Genomic DNA, 6,611 nt, shown 5'->3' on the forward strand with positions numbered 1-6,611 from the left:
GTGCTCAAGACCTTCTGTTGTAAGATCATTGGGTTCTGGTGCTTTCATGTTGTTTTTCAGATTATTGGGAGAATTTTTGCCTTGGCGCCTGCCCATCTCCTCTTATTGATGCTCTCTAATTGGTCTTTTAAAACCAGATCAGGTTTCCCTGCTGGCCAGAGGCTCCTCTTGCAAAATTCCCTCGTTCTGTTTCCTGGCTCCTGCCAGGGGCCAAGATCCCTCTCACCCCTCAGATGGGTCTTCAGGAAAAGAACCAGGTTCCCTGTTTGCCAGGGACCTCGCCAACCAAAGGCCTACCTCCTTGATTTAATTGTCCTGGGGCGATCTGCTCTTGGTGTTGCACTGGTCCCTGTCGCCTGCGTTGTCTGCCACTGTGTCAGTACCCGCCGGTCCCTGCCCGCGCCAGCTACGTCGCCCGCCATGCGCGTCGGTTCCGGCCGCTGCTGCCCTTATTTAGCTTTTCTAAGAACCCGAATTATAGGCTCAATGTCCTTTATTTATGGCTACAAACCAAATTACAGAGATACCTCTCAATGGCCTACCTCAGCAGCAATAACAAAGAACCCAGCTGCATTCACTGTGGGTAACAGCAATAAGTTACAGGGAACAGTGCTGTCTGTAAGTCCTGTTCTTGGGTTTTAGCCAAGTGATTTCATACTTAAGAATTATCTTTGAGCCATGAAAGAGCACACTTGTGATCTCAGTACTTAAGAGATGGGGGCAGAGGAATCAAGATATTAAGGTCACTTTGAGCTATACAATGAGTTCAAGGTTGGCCTGGGCTACATGATTACCAATCTCATGAATCAGATAGATAGATAGATAGATAGATAGATAGATAGATAGATAGATACATACATACATACATACATACATACATACATACATACATACATACACATGCATACATACATAGATAGACAGACAGACAGTCAGACAAACAGACAGATAGGTAAAATTGAAAATGCAAAACTTTCCAAACATCAAAAGGCATAGCATTTAACCCATCCATCTGACATGAAAAGAAAGCAAAGAAAGACATGACAGGTAGGCTAAATGTTCAGATTTAATTCTAAACCTTATTTTCTTAAATAAACAAGTAATAAGTAAATATTATGTAGTCTTTTACATCAATATAAATAATATTTAGAGATATAATAAAATTTTTATCATATAATGTACAAAATACACCAAAATATCTAGTGCTTTTGTTTACAAATATTTGATGTCTCATTCATATTTTAGGAGTGATAACAGAATATTCAAATTTCCTCCATTGAAGTACTGTTTTAGAGAATTTTATTACTGTATTCATTTTACAAATTGGTGACTTTCATAATGACAATTTTATTCAAGTACTTTATAAAGCTTGGTCATATTCATTCCACATGACTTTGCTGTCCTCACTCCAGTGAATCCCATTCTTCCTCCCAAATAGTCCCCTCTTTACTTCATGTCATACATGTGTACATATATACACAGTGTTTGTATACATAAAACACAGGTTCCACATATGAGAGGAATTTGTGATATTTATCATTCTGGATTTGGATTATTTTGCTTAACATGATGCTCTCTAATTCATTTCCATTTCCTAGAAAATGACACAATTTTGCTTTTTGCCTCAATAAAGCCCTATCATGTATACATAACCACATTCTTCAAGTCATTCATCTGTTGATGGTCACAAAGGTGGATTCTGTAACTTGGCTGTTGTGGTATGATGCCATAAAAAAGCACAGACACGTGGTCTCTCTGTGGTACACTGACTTTGATGCCTTTGCTTGTACTCCCAGGAAGGGGTGGAGGAGCAGTTATCTTTGAGTTTAAATGAGACTAATCTATAAAACTTATAACTGGATCATCAATATACTTTTATATAATTACAAATCATAGAATTCATGTGAACAAATATATGTAAATTAGGTTAGTATTGCCTGAGACTTTTTGTTGTTGTTGTTTTGAGACAGGGTTTCTCTGTAGCTTTGGAGCCTGTCCCAGAACTAGCTCTGGTAGACCAGGCTGACCTCGAACTCACAGAGATCCGCCTGCCTCTGCCTCCCAAGTGCTGGGATTAAAGGCTTGTGCCACCACCACCCGGCTGAGACTATTTATTTTTATTCCACATAATTTATTGATTCTTTGGGAATTTCACATCATTCACCTTAATTCTGCTCACCTCCGAGTTCCCCATATCTTCCCCTCACCACTGCAGCACCCCCGTAGAAAATTTTAATTTTTTTTAAATCAAACAAACGAAAACAAGCAAGCAAGCAAGCAAACCTTGTCACTCCTCCATCTTTCTTGCCTCTCCAACATCTCTTCAGTCATCCTAGTGCCGTAAGAGCTGTGCTGTGTTACACTGTATACCCTTTGTTCAATGGTCTGGTTAAGACCTCTCGTTTCTGGTACACCACCATCACTGGATCCTCACCCAAACTCTTCTCAGATATCCTGTAACTTCCCCGAGTCATAGAGACTCTTAACACAGGAATAGTCCCTTCATGGACTCCAGCGGGTCCTAAATGAGGTAGACGAGGTAGGCCAAGCAAAAGCCCAGTTGTGAGCCTGGGTGATGGCTGAGCTGGTCGGTCCAAGCCACTGGGGCCACCCCCTCACGTGAGGGGGAGGAGCCAGCTCCCCTACATGGCAATGGGTGGGGCCACCTCTCCTAAGTGCGGGGGAGGACAACTCCCCCATAAGGGTAAGTAGGGACCAGCTTTCTTACTGCAGTGTCTAGTGAGACCTGGGTCAGCTCCGCATGGCCCTCTGATTTCATCGCACGCTTCCTTTGTCCTCCTGAGGTGTCATGGGCCACAGACATCAACAGAGACCTCAGCTTCAGCGGGACCATGGACACAGACACGGCCCTCGGCTGCAGTTTGGGACCAGACAATATCCTGGCTCCAAGAGAAATCACAGACCACTCAGATCATGGTGGTTCTGGTGGTGGCAAGCTCTAGACAGCAAAAACACTATGGGTTGTGGCCCGGACCACAAGTATCTGAGTGACCTTTGGTGGCAACACACAATGTGGACTTCAACACAGACCCCTACTGCAGTAGGACCACAGACTCAGACAGGGTCCTCAGCAGCATCCAGGTCCTCACCAGCCCCAGGTGACAATGCAGGCCACTCAAATCTCCCTGGCATCTGTGGCAGCATGGTCCTCACATATATTAATCTGGCCCCAGAGCTCAAGCGTCCACATGGCCTTCATTGGTAACAGGAGCATTGGACATCAAAACAGAACTGGCTGCAGTTGACCATGAACCCAGACATGGTCCTCAGCTGCAACTCTGGCCAGGACATCACCATGGCAGTGGTAGTAGCACAGACCACCCCGATCTATAAGGACCTGGCTGCAGCAGAACCCTCAGACACCAACATGAAGCCAGGTGGCTGACATGACTGGGGGCAACCTCACTGCTCTCAGTGGCAACCGGAGCCAGGGACATCAACCTAGATCCTGGCTGCTATAGGACCATGGACTCAGACATGTGTTCAGGCCAGAGAACAACTGTGGGGTCAGTTCTCTCCACCACATGTGTTCCAGAGATCAAACTCAAGTTATGAGATTTGGAGACAAAACCCTTTCCATGCTAAGCGCACTCTCCAGTCCTGTGTAGGCTGGTGAAACTTGAGGCCACAGATATTTACTCCTTGATGACGGAAGCCACAAAATAATCCCACACCAGTTCAGAATTATAATAATAAAGGGTTATTATAACAGTCCTCTGTGCAAACAGGAACAGTCTAGCAACAGGAAGTGGGAGCCAGAAGCAAGAGAAGGGGGCTGGAGAGATGGCTCAGAGCACTGGCTGTTCTCCCAGAGGTCCTGAGTTCAATTCCCAGCAACAACATGGTAACCAAATTTCATTGTAGATGGTTGTGAGTCACCATGTGGTTGCTGGGAATTGAACTCAGGACCTCTGGAAAAGCAATCAGTGATCTTAACCGCTGTGCTACCTGTCCCTCCAGAGTGAGACTGCCTGGGGATACTGGTGGTGCTGCACACCTTTAATCCCAGCACTCGGGAGGCAGAGGCAGGCGGATCTCTGTGAGCTCAAGGCTAGCCTGGTCTACAAGAGCTAGTTCCAGAACAGGTACCAAAGCTAAAGAGGGACCTTGTCTTGAAAGAAAGAGAGAGAGAGAGAGAGAGAGAGAGAGAGAGAGAGAGAGAGAGAGAGAGAGAGAAAGAGCTGGGTAGTGGTGGTGCAAACCTATAATCTCAGCACTCAGGGTAAAGGCAGGTGGATCTCATGAGTTTGAGGCCAGGCCAAGCAGGCATTGGTGATCTCTGCTACAGAAAGCTGCTAATGGTAGGCTTTCTCAGCAGAGATGACAGGGCCATATGTGGCCAGAGAGAAGTGGATGCGAGGGTAGGGCACCGGGTTGGTCTGGTTTCTGTCAGGTCAACATTCAGGACTTCATCAAATCTGAGGGAAGCAGTGACGGAAGACACAATTTGCCTAATAAGGCGGTTAAGGTTAGTATAGGTGGGGCACTCAATATCAAGGTTTCTACAACAGAGGCCATATATGGCCTCATTGTCTACCATGAAGGCACAATCAGAGAGCTCCAGGGTGGTGTGAGTGGTGAAGATGGAATTGTGGGGCTCAACCACAGTGGTGGAAACCTGAAGGGGGGTATGGATAAATGAAGAACTCCATCTTGGACTTCTTTCGGTAATCAAAGCGAGTCTCTCCATCCTCAGGGAGGTGAACCCAGAGCCAGTTCCCCCGCCAAAGCTGTGGAAAACCAAGAAGCCCTGAAGACCTGTGCACTGGTCAGCCAGTTGCAAATTCTGTCCAAGACAAGGTCAATGATCTCCTTGCCAATGGTGTAGTGGCCACGGGCATAGTTATTAGCACCATCTTCCTTGCCTGTTATGAGCTGTTTAGGGCAGAAGAGCCAGTACCAGTGCGAACTTCATCAATAACCGTGGGCTCCAGATCTACGAACACTGCCCGGAGCACATGCTTGCCAGCACCTGTCTCACTGAAGAAGGTGTTGAAGGAGTCATCTCCTCCCCCATTGGTCTTGTCTCTTAGCATCTGGCCGTCAGGCTGGATGCCATGTTCTAGGCAGTAAAGTTTCCAGCAGGCATTGCCAGTCTGGACACCAGCCTGGCCAACATGGATGGAGATGCACTCATGTATGGTAGCTACTGGTCAGAAGGTGAGGGTGACAGAGCGGACACCAGTCCCGGTTACCGTTCCCGACAGCTAAGAGTCGAGGTAAGTAACACGCAATGACCCAGCACGTGAGTGCCATTGATGTCCTGCATAACCGGATACAGTCGTTTAAACTTAAACTCCTATTTCTATGGGGACATATAGCCTCCTGATAGTATTTGCTAGCTCCACCTTGAGCCCCCTAAGGGCAGAAGCAATTACCTTTCCAGGGAGTACCATAGAGCCAAACCCCTTAACTCCTCACCATTCTGGAAGCTACAAAGGCTTACATTGAGACTCCAAAAGGTTCAGTGTCCAGGGAAAGCCTGCTGTTTTCTAGATATCATCTTCTTAGGTGTCTTCAAATGTTGGAAGGGAATAGCAGCTCTCTAGAGCAGTGGTTCTCAATATGGGGGTCACAAACCCCTGGGGTCACCTTGAACATCAATAAACACAAATATTTACATTATGATTCATAAAAGTCCCAAAATTACACTTATGAAGTAGCAATGAAAATAATTTTGTGGTTGGGGGATCACCACAGCATAAGGAACTGTATTAAAGGGCCACAGCATTAAGAAAGTTGAAAACCACTGGGTCTCTCTGTAAGGCCTCTAGTTTCATGCATGTAAAACTAGACCACCAGCCTCATGACCTAACCACATCCTAAAAGCTAAATACCAACACATTTGGGGTTCAGCTTCAGCCTATAAATTTTAGGACACACAAGGACTAGTCAGCAGCAAAGCAATCCCATTTGAAAATGCTGGCTGTGCACACCTCTAAGATTTTAGGGGATGCATACTAGTTAATCTTCCCTTATCAAAATTCTCAAAAAGATAAAATAAAATTTGTTGTAAGATAATATATACAAAGTATTCAGGAAAGACAATAAAATTTTTTCCACAGTCACACAAATAATGTTCACACACAACAACACACAAAAAGGCTCAAGAAATTACAAGACACCAACAAAGAAGTAAAAGCCGTAGATCTTGAAAACCTAAGAAAGGAGTGTGCTATGATATCAGATTGTGCCTCTCAACTTCACAGCATAAAACTAAGATGCCCACAAATAGTTGAGAAGAAGGGGTCAACCCCAAAAGCAAATGAAGGATATTTGGGGTACTTTTTCAATTGCTTGTTTATGGGTTTTACTGTTTTGCCTGTGCTAAACCAAATTGGGTAACTCTCATTTAGTTAAATAGAAGAGCAGCCACTGAAGGAAAAACAACAAAGCATCTTTCAGAAAGAAAGCCTACTGCCAGCATTAAGTTAACTGCTCTAACACAGGATGAGCAAGTGTCTTGCTGGATAATCCTCTCTAGAATTCAGAGTTTAGCTTATTAAATATTCCTTTTATTAGTCTCTGTAATCTTCACTCATTGTAACTGATAAAACACTTGCTAAAGCTCACATAATAAAGAAAGCTGT

General features: G+C 44.8%; 1 pseudogene; it reads right to left on the minus strand.

Moving 5' to 3' along the window:
* LOC126488619 (tubulin alpha-1B chain-like) overlaps window positions 1-5,156 on the minus strand; it is a 38,457-nt pseudogene extending 33,301 nt beyond the window's left edge.
* Between the last annotated feature and the right edge of the window lie 1,455 nt (window positions 5,157-6,611).

This window comes from Alexandromys fortis, unplaced genomic scaffold (genome assembly GCF_014885135.2).
Source record: "Alexandromys fortis isolate MF-2015 unplaced genomic scaffold, M_Fortis_MF-2015_v1.1 scaffold_163, whole genome shotgun sequence".
NCBI lineage: Eukaryota > Metazoa > Chordata > Mammalia > Rodentia > Cricetidae > Alexandromys > Alexandromys fortis.